Here is a 13,571-nt window from a genome sequence, read left to right on the forward strand (position 1 = left end):
CCAGCCACATGAGGTCTAGCATTGTCTTGCATTAGGAGGAACCCAGGGCCAACCGCACCAGCATATGGTCTCACAAGGGGTCTGAGGATCTCATCTCGGTACCTAATGGCAGTCAGGCGAGCACATGGCCCCAAAGAAATGCCACCCAACACCATGACTGACCCACTGCCAAACCGGTCATGCTGGAGGATGTTGCAGGCAGCAGAACGTTCTCCACGGCGTCTCCAGACTCTGTTACATCTGCCACGTGCTCAGTGTGAACCTGCTTTCATCTGTGAAGAGCACAGGGCGCCAGTGGTGAATTTGCCAATCTTGGTGTTCTCTGGCAAATGCCAAACGTCCTGCACGGTATTGGGCTGTAAGCACAACCCCCACCTGTGGACGTCGGGCCCTCATACCACCCTCATGGAGTCTGTTTCTGACCGTTTGAGCAGACACATGCACATTTGTGGCCTGCTGGAGGTCATTTTGCAGGGCTCTGGCAGTGCTCCTCCTGCATCCTCCTTGCACAAAGGCGGAGGTAACGGTCCTGCTGCTGGGTTGTTGCCCTCCTACGGCCTCCTCCACATCTCCTGATGTACTGGCCTGTCTCCTAGTAGTGCCTCCATGCTCTGGACACTACGCTGACAGACACAGCAAACCTTCTTGCCACAGCTCGCATTGATGTGCCATCCTGAATGAGCTGCACTACCTGAGCCACTTGTGTGGGTTGTAGACTCTGTCTCATGCTACCACTAGAGTGAAAGCACCGCCAGCATTCAAAAGTGACCAAAACATCAGCCAGGAAGCATAGGAACTGAGAAGTGGTCTGTGGTCACCACCTGCAGAACCACTCCTTTATTGGGGGTGTCTTGCTAATTGCCTATAATTTCCACCTGTTGTCTATTCCATTTGCACAACAGCATGTGAAATGTATTGTCAATCAGTGTTGCTTCCTAAGTGGACAGTTTGATTTCACAGAAGTGTGATTGACTTGGAGATACATTGTGTTGTTTAAGTGTTCCCTTTATTTTTTGGAGCAGTGTACTTTTGGTAACTCCTTCTGTGGCTTTTAACAGGTACTGTGCAGAGCTCTGACTCTGCTAGCAGATGGGTTCACAGATAAAGGACCATCTCATGGAATAAAACACTTATCCTGTATATCAGTTTGAGGTTTAATTGATCTTTATTTAAAATGTTTAAAATCCTCTACACATACTTCATTTTTTTATTTTTTTACGGTAAGTGTCTTGCTGTCTCGTGACTGTCACAGTAAATATATTTGAGCTTCTTGACTTAAAGATGATCATATATTCAGTATTATTTACAGTTAGAGGACACTATATGCTACAGATTTATTACAGTTCGTTGAACATTCTGCATTTGAAATGTTTTTGATTGTTAAAGTAATATATAACATTTGAAATTGACTATGTAGCTTTAAATGATTTGTTTTAGCATTCTGGGTGTGACGCAATCCTACCTAGCCTACAAATTATATATTCCTTTTATAGCTGTTGATCAATTTCCCTTGAGACAGAACAAACACGGATAATTTCACAAACAATCAAAACTTTGAGCCACCCCATACTGTAGTTAAAGTGCTCACTGCAGGAAGACAAATCTATTACAAAATGATAGACTAAGAATTTAATTTAACAGAAAATAAGAGATTTTTGTTTGTCATCCATCTCATTCATTGTATTTAGAAATTTGACCCTCCAGCCTGGCCTCATAGACTAGACGTAACAAAGTAAATGTCTGGTTACGTAAGACAGAAGGTTACTTAACGCAAAAACAAAAGTAGGCTAGCTGTTTTGGGTGGATGGCTAGGTGTATAAAGTGAACATTTAAAAACAAAAAGGTTGCGTGTTCGAATCTCAATACGGACAACTTTGGCATTTTAGCTAATTAACAACTTTGCAATACCTACTACTTTTTTAGATACTTTGCAACTACTTGCATGTTATCTAACCCTTCCCCTAACCTTAATCCTTTAACCTAACTCCTAACCCTAAAGTTAACCCTAAACTTAACTCTAAACCTAACCCCTAACCCAAATCCTAACCTAGCTCAAGTTAGCCACCTTGCTAATGTTAGCATGAGCCAGCTACTGTAGCTAATGTTAGACACAGCCAATTGGAATTCTTAATATATCATACATTTTGCAAATTCGTAACATATTGTAAGATTTGGAATTCGTAACATATTTACAAATTGAAATTCGTAATATATAATATGAAATGGATGATGGACAGCCACACATTTAAACATATCATACTAATTGACTTTTACAATGTTACGGCTACTCCAGTGCAGGTTGGACCCTATGCTGAAACAGCATATGCTTTGGGAAAAAAGTGACTGTGAAAGAGTGGATACAATCTGTATCACGGAAGTATCGCAGAAGATCCACATAAAAATGTAAAGGTCATTTTAGAATGAGCCAACATATGCAATGTTTTACCGTGAATGCAGTTTCTAAGAATGTGGGAACAAAATTTCAATCGAGCTATAATGTGGCTCTTCCACAATACTTCTACGAAATGGATTGAATCCATCCCTTAGTCTATATAAAACCTTTCCTGAGAAAAGCCAGTTATGTGGCTTCTGGGGCCTTACTGTGGTAATGGGTGTGAGAGTTTGACTCCTGAGAGAGGGAGGAAGCAGGCCTTTCACAACACTTGGCAAAGGCAGAGAAAAGTCAAACTCCAGTTCCACAGTAAAGAGTAAAGACTCTTTGCTCATATGAAAAAATAACTTCTTATTTTCAACAAAGAACCTTGAACTGAAGGCTCATCTGAGGTTATTCCAAATTACCTTAGGGCATCTATTGATAGTTTGCAGTGCAATGCTGCTAATACATATTGACAGATGGCACACAGTGTAGTAGTTACAGACCCAAAGACCACATAGTATCCATGGTCCATGATTGTACTGCCTCTTATGCCAAGCCCAAAATTGATGGGAAGAGTAAGACTGACTTTTAAGTGAGAACGCCTATGACATCTATGATAGATCACATCTTGAGATTGAAGCTTAACAAACATATGCATGAAAGCCAGGGTGTATTTCACTCTCTGTCCCTGATTACTATTTGTTTTGGACTGACTTTTGCTGGAGTGGCAATGTTGACTATGAGATTACTCATAACTGTAACACAATGCTAGCTATAGGTTTGGTATGTGTGTGTGAGTGTGTGTGACAAACAGAGAGAGATACATTTTTGTTATTTTAAACTTATTCTCATTCAATATCGACAGTATATACAATACAATCCCACCACTCCTGGTGAGCTAAGCAAATTATATTGAAGACATATGCCCAAAATAAACCATTTTGTATTGTCTCACCACTTAAAGGGCAAATACAGCATCCACTAAGGATGAAACAACCAGCAACTGCCTAAGTGTGTGTGTTTTAATCACACCATAGAGCAGGGGACACAAATCCAAGCCTAGAGATCCTCAGTATTGTTTTATTTTCTAACTGGTAGTTAATTAAGCAATAAGGCCTGAGGGGGTGTGGTATATGGCCAATATACCACGGCTAAGGGCTGTTTTTAGGGACAACGCAACGCGGAGTGCCTGGATACAGCCCTTAGCCATTGTATATTGGTCATATACTGCTTACCCCAGAGGTGCATTCTTGCTATTATAAACTGGTTACCAACATAATTAGAAGGGTAAAAATAATTGTTTTTTTCATACCCGTGGTATGCGGTCTGATATACTACGGCTTTCAGCCAATCAGCATTCAGGGCTCACACCACCCAGTTTATAATATATTTTTTTACATTGAGGAGCAACTCTCCAATTGTAGGGTACAAGAATTGAGTTAAATAGTTGCCGGATTCATAACTGCAGCTCTTTATTGACTGCTGTTCATTTTCCTTTTTTTGTTTTCCTCTTGTGATTTCTCTTCAACAAAAGGCTTAGCCATGATTCCCTTCTCTGTTGTTGTTCTCCTGCTGTGTGCCACCCCTCCACCCACCCCCTCTGTGGCACTGCCCTTTGAGCAGGAGGGATTCTTAGACTTTGGGAAGCGCATTGATGTAGAGGGGCTGATGATGATGATGAACGATGAAGAGGAGGGCTCAGCAGTTGAGGAATACTACAAACCAGAATACTACAAACCAGAACAGCCTACTTGCCCATTCGGCTGTCAGTGTAACCAGAAGGTTGTGCAGTGCTCTGACTTGGGTGAGTTAAAAGATATAAAGTCACAATATTATATTCTCTTCAAATGATTCTTCACACTAAACATACAATTGTCAATGTGTAGACAGCAGTCACACTGCACAACTGCACGTTACTTTTTAGTGCTACGTGGAGTCTGGGGTATCTGGTGTCTTCCTAATTATATGGTGACATCTCACACACAAACAACAACAAAGTGCAACATATGCATGCAAACCAAAGCCCAGAGAATTACTCAGCATTTATCAAATTACAGTATGATGATAAATTCTAACTTGTGGAATTATTCAGACATAACCTTAAGAGTGAGAACATACTGTGTGTTTCCAAGAGGTATATTGTCATGATTCATAGTTTTAACACTTTTTAAAAAGCAACAATAACAATTGTTTATATTACAACTGAATTGTAATCATTGTGAACTGACAGAATGTGGAAAAGTGTGTAAAGTCAAGCAGGTAAGTTAATCTCTTGTGGTTTGACCTGCAGGTTACACGTCCCCCCGGAGACCAGGCTCCTGGACCTTCAAAGCAACCAGATCACAGAGATAAGAGAGGATGACTTCAAGGGTCTCAGCAACCTCTATGTGAGCACCAACAGTCATAACACAAATGGTGGAAGAGAGTTCTGGCATTTCAATAGAAGGATACATCACTTGTCTGTCTTTGCTTTTTTCATAGTAGCGCCCCCTTTCAAAATCAAATCAAATCAAATTTATTTATATAGCCCTTCGTACATCAGCTGATATCTCAAAGTGCTGTACAGAAACCCAGCCTAAAACCCCAAACAGCAAGCAATGCAGGTGTAGAAGCACGGTGGCTAGGAAAAACTCCCTAGAAAGGCCAAAACCTAGGAAGAAACCTAGAGAGGAACCAGGCTATGTGGGGTGGCCAGTCCTCTTCTGGCTGTGCCGGGTGGAGATTATAACAAAACATGGTCAAGATGTTCAAATGTTCATAGATGACCAGCATGGTCGAATAATAATAAGGCAGAATAGTTGAAACTGGAGCAGCAGCACAGTCAGGTGGACTGGGGACAGCAAGGAGTCATCATGTCAGGTATTCCTGGGGCATGGTCCTAGGGCTCAGGTCCTCCGAGAGAGAGAAAGAAAGAGAGAATTAGAGAGAGCATATGTGGGATGGCCAGTCCTCTTCTGGCTGTGCCGGGTGGAGATTATAACAGAACATGGCCAAGATGTTTAAATGTTCATAAATGACCAGCATGGTCGAATAATAATAAGGCAGAACAGTTGAAACTGGAGCAGCAGCACAGCCAGGTGGACTGGGGACAGCAAGGAGTCATCATGTCAGGTAGTCCTGGGGCATGGTCCTAGGGCTCAGGTCCTCCGAGAGAGAGAAAGAGAGAAGGAGAGAATTAGAGAACGCACACTTAGATTCACACAGGACACCGAATAGGACAGGAGAAGTACTCCAGATATAACAAACTGACCCTAGCCCCCCGACACATAAACTACTGCAGCATAAATACTGGAGGCTGAGACAGGAGGGGTCAGGAGACACTGTGGCCCACTCCGAGGACACCCCCGGACAGGGCCAAACAGGAAGGATATAACCCCACCCACTTTGCCAAAGCACAGCCCCCACACCACTAGAGGGATATCTTCAACCACCAACTTACCATCCTGAGACAAGGCTGAGTATAGCCCACAAAGACCTCCGCCACGGCACAACCCAAGGGGGGGGCGCCAACCCAGACAGGATGACCACATCAGTGACTCAACCCACTCAGGTGACGCACCCCCTCCAGGGACGGCATGAGAGAGCACCAGTAAAGCCAGTGACTCAGCCCCTCAGCCAGTGACTCAGCCCCTTTCAGTGTCCATACTGAAAATATAAACACTTTTAATGTCTTCAAATAATATATTGTTTACGATATATAGTACATAACTTATTATGTAATGGTAATGGGTTGATTCGTATCTGTGTTTGAATATATCATGGTTTAGTATTACAATGAAAACAATGCTTGTATATATTTATTTTGGGTCAGGGTGGCTGGTCTCCTCATGACCTATCCCTCTTTTCTCAGGCTCTGGTGTTGGTGAATAACAAGATCTCCAGGGTGCACCTGCGGGCCTTCATGCCCCTCAGAAGGATGCAAAAGCTCTACTTCTCCCACAACCAGTTGACAGCCGTGCCCAAGAACCTGCCCTCCTCCCTGGTGGAGCTCCGTATCCATGACAACCATATCAAGAAGGTGGCGGCTGGAGATTTCTCTGGCCTGGGCAGCATGAATTGCATTGGTGAGATGACAAGCTAAAGTTGGACCTTAGGCCATATTTATTATGTGTTAGCACCAGATATGGGAACAGCAAAACACATCTAACATCTAAAGGTCTTTGAAGTCTACATCTAGCCGCTTGAGTACTGGAGCAGGTATTGGCATTGACTTAAACACATATTTTCTCCTAAAGAGATGGGAGGAATCCTATTCAGAACAGTGGTTTGGAGCTGGGAGCCTTTGATGGTCTCAAACTTACCTTCCTTCGTATTTCTGAGGCAAAACTCACAGGCATCCCTAAAGGTAGAAAGCATGGCATAACCTTTACAATAATTATATTTGGAGTGTTCCGCTAAGTGTTCTGTTCGTTATCATTTCAACTTCCCACACATTTCCACTGAAAAAATCCTTTGAATCTATCGGTCACTTGTTCTCCTTCACCATACAGATCTCCCCGAGGGTCTACATGAGTTGCATTTGGATCAGAATCAAATTCAAGCCATTGAACTAGAAGACCTAAGGCAATATGAGGGTTTGCACAGGTACGTCTGGACAAGTAAGTTTACAAGAGGGTGTTCAATGTCTGAGAGTTTCTAAAAGTCCATCGCATTATGCATTTATGAGGAGTTTATGAATGCTGTAGATCTATATATTTTTTTCATTGCTCAGAAAACTTGGGGGGGGGGATAAAATCACCCGCTGGCCGAATTTGCCATGAGAGCCGCTTATTGGGGAACCCTGCAATAGAGGGTGAGGGTATCATGATAGAGGGTATCATGATATCATGATAGAGGGTATCAATAGAGGGTATCATGATGATACCCGACCGTTTCTGTTGTGCAACTTGATTACTCTTCTATTATGCTGTTGTTACTTATATTCTTTTTTTTTTTAATGTAGAAATGTTTTCCTTTGAAGATAAGAAGTGAGCATCTGAAATCAAATCAAATCAAATTTATTTATACAGCCCTTCGTACATCAGCTGATATCTCAAAGTGCTGTACAGAGATTTGATTTGATTTGAGCATCTGAAAGATTTTTTTATATATAATTTTCATTCTTGGACATAAAATACAGTAATCACCAGGAAATTAGCTGAAAGGGATTTTAATTTGGGAATTCTGATTCCAAGTATTCCCACGCAAAAATGGAGAGGCATATGTGATCGTATCCCAATGTAATCATCAATGTTTGAAATTATTCTGTTTTAGTCAAATACTATATCTGTTTAGGATTGTTGCGGTCAATTTGCAGTGTACAAATGATTAATAACTATGTTTCGGTGGCCCGACCATTCGGTCAAGGAAAAATCGGCACATGGCTGAATGTAATTAGGGACCCCTTCTCTAGTTGGTCTGCCCTTCATTGTCTCATCAATCGCTCAATTTCAATGTGTGTGTGTGTGTGTGTGTGTGTGTGTGTGTGTGTGTGGGTGTGGGTGTGGGTGTGGGTGTTAGGTTGGGTCTAGGCTACAATCACATTCACCACATTGAGCACGGCAGCCTGTATTACCTAAAAACCTGAGAGAGCTGCATCTTGAGAACAACCGGATCCCCAATGTCCCTGGAGGCCTTGCTGGAATGAAGTAGCTGCAGGTAAAGTGTGGAGGGGGTTGTGAAGCAGCATCAATCACATCAACATTAGTGATTTCACTTATGTTAATAACAATTAATATCTGTAATGTTTTTTAAACATCAGCATTGGTGATTTCACTTGATATGTTATGTTATGTTGATAACAGTTGATATATGTAATGTTTTTTAAACAGGTGGTCTACCTTCACTCCAACAACATCAGCCAGGTTGACATGAATGACTTCTGCCCTGAGGGTTTTGGTGTGAAGAAGACTTACTACAACGGGATCAGTCTCTTTGATAACCCAATCAACTATTGGGAGGTGGAGCTGGCCACCTTTCGCTGTGTCAGCAACAGGATGGCCGTACAGTTTGGCAACCACAAAAAGTAGTGCATGAGAAGCACCAGCTGGGGAGGAATACATGCAACTCAGATGTAAAATAAATTACTTTATTACACAGTTCAAAAACAATGAATTGATAGTCTGACGTAGCGTAAAAGATAGATAACTAAAACATAACTGAAGTCTGTTTTGCATGCATGGGGTGGGCGATATTGTATATTGGGAAAAAATGCATCATCCTCATCACTTCAATCAGTCAATCCAATGTATTTCGATAAGACTTTGTTTTTTGTCAAATGTTAGGCGGGTCATTCCACGAAATGAGTCCCTTTTGCGTCCCTTTGATATTTTAAGTAAAAATTTAGCACCAATAATGCATTTTAATAGTCAGTTAAATTAAGTGCCCTTTAATATAGAGCACATTCATACTTGCAAATTCATTTTTGACATTTTCCCATGTGTACTCTGGGACTTCAAGGAAGAGTTTAACCCACTTAACCCCTACATTTTCCCAGGTTTTCACCATCATAGCCCTAGTTATTTTTGTTGCTTGACAAAGTCATTTCTGAAGATTATTATTTATATTATGTGATTAGTGATTAATTTTAAGGATAAAAAACCTGTCCCTCATTTTAAGGTCAACCATGATTATTAATAAATAATTTTCTTTGTTTGTTTTTGTTTGATCTCAACTGACCTTTGATCTGACAACTGATCTTATGTTTTGGATATAAAAGAACAATACAAACTGTCAGTTGAAAGCTTTAGTCACCTTCAGAAGAATTGATCACTCATAAACTTTGTTAAAAAAAATGTTATGATGTGTTTGGAAATTATTTAGAATACATTTTGCATACCTTTTTATGAAATCTTGTGATTTCTTCAACAAATTAATGTCATTAGATGTTTTTCTAGGTATATCAATATTTTACTATTTTATCCCACCTATTAGAATATTCTCAATATTCTTGCAGACTGGCTTACTTTTTAATAGGCCTGACAAATATACAAATACTGGCCAAACATTAATGAGTCACTGACATAATTTACAAACGACTTTCCCTTCAACTAAAAAAAACACGCCCTGCCACCAAATCTGCTAAGATGTAATGGTCAACAATAATGGACTACACGCAGCAGGTGAGCTATAATATATTTTACCATAGCCTCATATACTAAGAAAATATTGCGTTCTACAACAGTCAGTGGTGAAATTCATTGCCCAACTTGCATTTTTATTTAACGTGCGAAAACACCTGTCAGCTTTACTGTGTGACTGTAGCCTATCTTTCTGCCACAGGTAAGGAATTGTTTGTGTGTGTATTATTGTGTGTGTATTTGTTACGGTTTTCTTGCGGCGAAAGAGAGGGGGACCAAAATGCAGCGTGGTTATTTTGATTCATGGTTCTTTAATAAAGAAACTACACATGACTGGCGGATCCTGGCTGAATGGCGGATCCTGGCTGACTGGCGGATCCTGGCTGACTGGCGGCTCTGGCGGATCCTGGCTGACTGACGACTCTGGCTGCTCCATGCTGACTGGCGGCTCTGGCTGCTCCATGCTGACTGGCGGCTCTGGCTGCTTCATGCTGACTGGCGGCTCTGGCCTGCTCCTTGCAGACTGCCTGCTCTGGCGGCTCCTTGCAGACTGGCGGCTCTAAACCCATAGGGGAGGGTCCGGGTGGGCGCCTGTCCACGGTGGCGGCTCCGGCGCGGGACGTGGACCCCACTCCAACAAAGTCTTAGTCCGCATGCATCGCGTCCTTAGATTGGCAACCCTCGCCGCCGACCTTGGCTTAGTAACCCTAACCAAGAGTCCCACTGGTCTGAGGGGCAGCTCCGGACTGAGGGACAGCTCGGGACTGAGGTAGCTCTGGTCTGAGGGGTAGCTCGGGACTGAGGGGAAGCTCGGGACTGAGGGGAAGCTCGGGACTGAGAGGAAGCTCAGGACTGAGAGGAAGCTCGGGATTGAGAGGAAGCTCAGGCAGGTAGATGGCTCTGGCAGATCCTGGCTGGCTGGTGGTTCTGGCAGATCCTGGCTGACTGGCGGTTCCGGCAGATCCTGGCTGACTGGCGGATCCTTGCTGACTGGCGGATCCTGGCTGACTCGCGGATCTGGAAGATCCTGGCTGACTGGCGGATCCTGGCTGACTGGCGGCTCTGGCAGATCCTGGCTGACTGACGACTCTGGCAGATCCTGGCTGGCTGGTGGTTCTGGCAGATCCTGGCTGACTGGCGGTTCCGGCAGATCCTGGCTGACTGGCGGATCCTTGCTGAATGGCGGATCCTGGCTGACTGGCGGATCCTGGCTGACTGGCGGATCCTGGCTGACTGGCGGATCTGGAAGATCCTTGCAGACTGGCGGCTCTGGCGGCTCCTTGCAGACTGGCGGCTCTGGCGGCTCCTTGCAGACTGGCGGCTCTGGCGGCTCCTTGCAGACTGGCAGCTCTGGCTGCTCCTTGCAGACTGGCAGCTCTGGCGGCTCCTTGCAGACTGGCAGCTCTGGCGGCACCTTGCAGACTGGCAGCTCCTTGCAGACTGGCAGCTCCTTGCAGACTGGCAGCTCCTTGCAGACTGACAGTTCTGGCTGCTCTTTACAGACTGGCAGCTCTGGCTGCTCCTTACAGACTGGCAGCTCTGGCAGCGCTGAACAGGCGGGAGACTCCGGCAGCGCTGTAGAGGAGGAAGGCTCTGGCAGCGCTAAACAGGCGGGAGACTCCGGCAGCGCTGGAGAGGAGGAAGGCTCTGGCAGCACTGAACAGGCGGAAGACTCCGGCAGCGCTGTAGAGGAGGAAGGCTCTGACAGCGATGGACATGCAGGAGACTCCGACAGCGCTGTAGAGGAGGAAGGCTCTGGCAGCGCTGGACAGGCGAGGTGCACTGTAGGCCTGATATGCGTGGTGCTGGCACTGGGCCGAGGACACGCACAGGAAGCCTGGTGTGGGGAGCTGCCACCGGAGGGCTGTAACTGTAACACCTGTAACTAATCAATGTCGTATTGGTAAGCAACTCCAGTGTATATTTGGTCTTATGTTTTAAGTTATTGTCATGCTGAAAGGTGAATTTGTCTTCCAGTGTCTGTTGGAAAGCAGACTGAACCAGGTTTTCCACTAGGATTTTTCCTGTGCTTAACTCTATTGTTTTTCCTTTTATCATAAAAAAAACTTCATAGTCCTTGCCGATGACAAGCATACCCATAACAAAATGCAGCCACCACAATGCTTGAACATGGGAAGAGTGGTACTCAGTGATGTGTTGTGTTGAATTTGCTCCAAACATATGCTTTGTGTTCATGACTTTGACACCATTTTTGCAGTTTTGCTTTCATGCTTATTGCAAACCGGATGCATGTTTTGGAATATTTTTATTCTCTACAGGCTTCCTTCTCTTCACTCTGTCAATTAAGTTAGTATTGTGGAGTAATTACAATGTTGTTGATCCATCCTAAGTTTTCTCCTATCACAGCCATTAAACTATGTAACTGTTTTAAAGTCAACATTGGCCTCATGGTGAAATCCTTGACCGGTTTCCTTCCCCTCCGGCAAATGAATTAGGAAGGACGCCTGTGAATGGGTGTATTGATTCACCATCCAAAGTGTAATTAATAAATTTACCCTGCTCAAAAGGATATTCAATGTATGCTTTTATCTACCAATATGTGCCCTTCTTTGTGACAAATTGGAAAATGTCCCTGCTCTGTGTGGTTGAATCTGTGTTTGAAATGTGGTAGTCATTCAAAAATCATGTTTAACACTATTATTAAACACAGAGTCCATGCAACTTATTATGTGACTTGCTAAGCACATTTTTACTCCTGAACTTATTTAGGCATGTCAGAACAATGGGGCTGAATACTTATTGACTCAAGACATTTCAGCTTTATTTTACCCCCTTTTTCGATCTTGTCTCATCTCTTTAACTCCCCAACGGGCTCGGGAGACAAAGGTCAAGTCATGCGTCCTCTGAAACATGACCCGCCAAACCGCGCTTCTTAACACCCGCCCGCTTAACCCGGAAGCCAGACGCACCAATGTGTCGTTCACCTGACAAACCGAGGTCAACCTGCAGGTGCCCGGCCCGTCACAAGGAGTCGCTAGAGCGTGATGAGCCAAGTAAAGCCCCCCCGGCCAAACCCTCCCCTAACCCGGACGATGCTTGGCCAATGGGACTCCCGATCATGGCTGGTTGTTACACAGCCCGGGAGTAAACCAGGGTCTGTAGTGACGCCTTAGACCGCTGCGCCACTCTGGAGTCCCCAGCTTTTCATTAATTTGTAAGATTTTCAAAAAACATCATTCCACTTTGACATTATGGGGTATTGTGTGTTGGCCAGTGACAAAACATCTCAATTTCATTTTAAGCTGTAACACCAACAAAATGTGGAAAAAGTCGAGGGGTGTGAATACATTCTGAAGGCACTGTATGGTGTGTCTTTAAAAAAAAAAGTTAAGCACTGCAAGTCTATAACTAGACTACAGTAAACCTACTGATTGAATGTTAGAAAATTGCAAGAACAATTGAGTGAAATCCTTTACCAACCTGCACCTGTTTCTACAATGTCAAATTTGCTGCTAAACCGAATAGGTAAACTGTCATAGGGTGGAGTTTTGAATGCATTACTTATGGTATGTTCTCTACATATTGATGACATTTTGTCAGCTACCAAGTTTGGAGACTTGATCGAATTCTCTTACCCTATTGGATACTCACATTTGGGTGTATATGATGAAGATGGACACATAATCCATTTTGCAGTGACAGGTGAGGCATGAATGTGAAAACATTCATACATTCATACAAGATTGGTGTGTTACAGAGTTCTTATGTTGATATTTAGAGTTAATGATACCCATAAAGTCTTGAGTCAACAAATTTACAACTATTTTTATGTAATTACTATTTTATGACCCTCAAGTGCATCTTTATTCCCAAACTGCTTTGATCCTAGATGAGGGGTGGCTGATGAGTACCATCCGCCATGGCCTGCAAGCAGGATTTCCTGTGTGTGGTGACCTCCTTCTTGGGAGGTCACCAGCCCTCATCACAGGAAAAGATAAATCAGAGGCTTGATGCTCTGATGAACATTTATTATTCCCATACCGACTATTCTCACTCAACTGTGAACACTTTGCCTTTGTACGATATGTAGAAGCTGTGTGCAACCAGGTAAGTTGAAACATACATATACAGTAGAACTGGAGTCTCCATCAGTTAAATAAAGGATAAATAAAAAT

General features: G+C 43.4%; 1 pseudogene; it reads left to right on the plus strand.

Annotated features, from left to right (window-relative positions):
- Positions 1 to 3,919: 3,919 nt before the first annotated feature.
- On the plus strand, positions 3,920 to 8,385 carry LOC139416548 (biglycan-like; annotated as a pseudogene).
- Positions 8,386 to 13,571: the final 5,186 nt, after the last annotated feature.

This window comes from Oncorhynchus clarkii, chromosome 9 (genome assembly GCF_045791955.1).
Source record: "Oncorhynchus clarkii lewisi isolate Uvic-CL-2024 chromosome 9, UVic_Ocla_1.0, whole genome shotgun sequence".
Taxonomy (NCBI): Eukaryota; Metazoa; Chordata; class Actinopteri; order Salmoniformes; family Salmonidae; genus Oncorhynchus; species Oncorhynchus clarkii.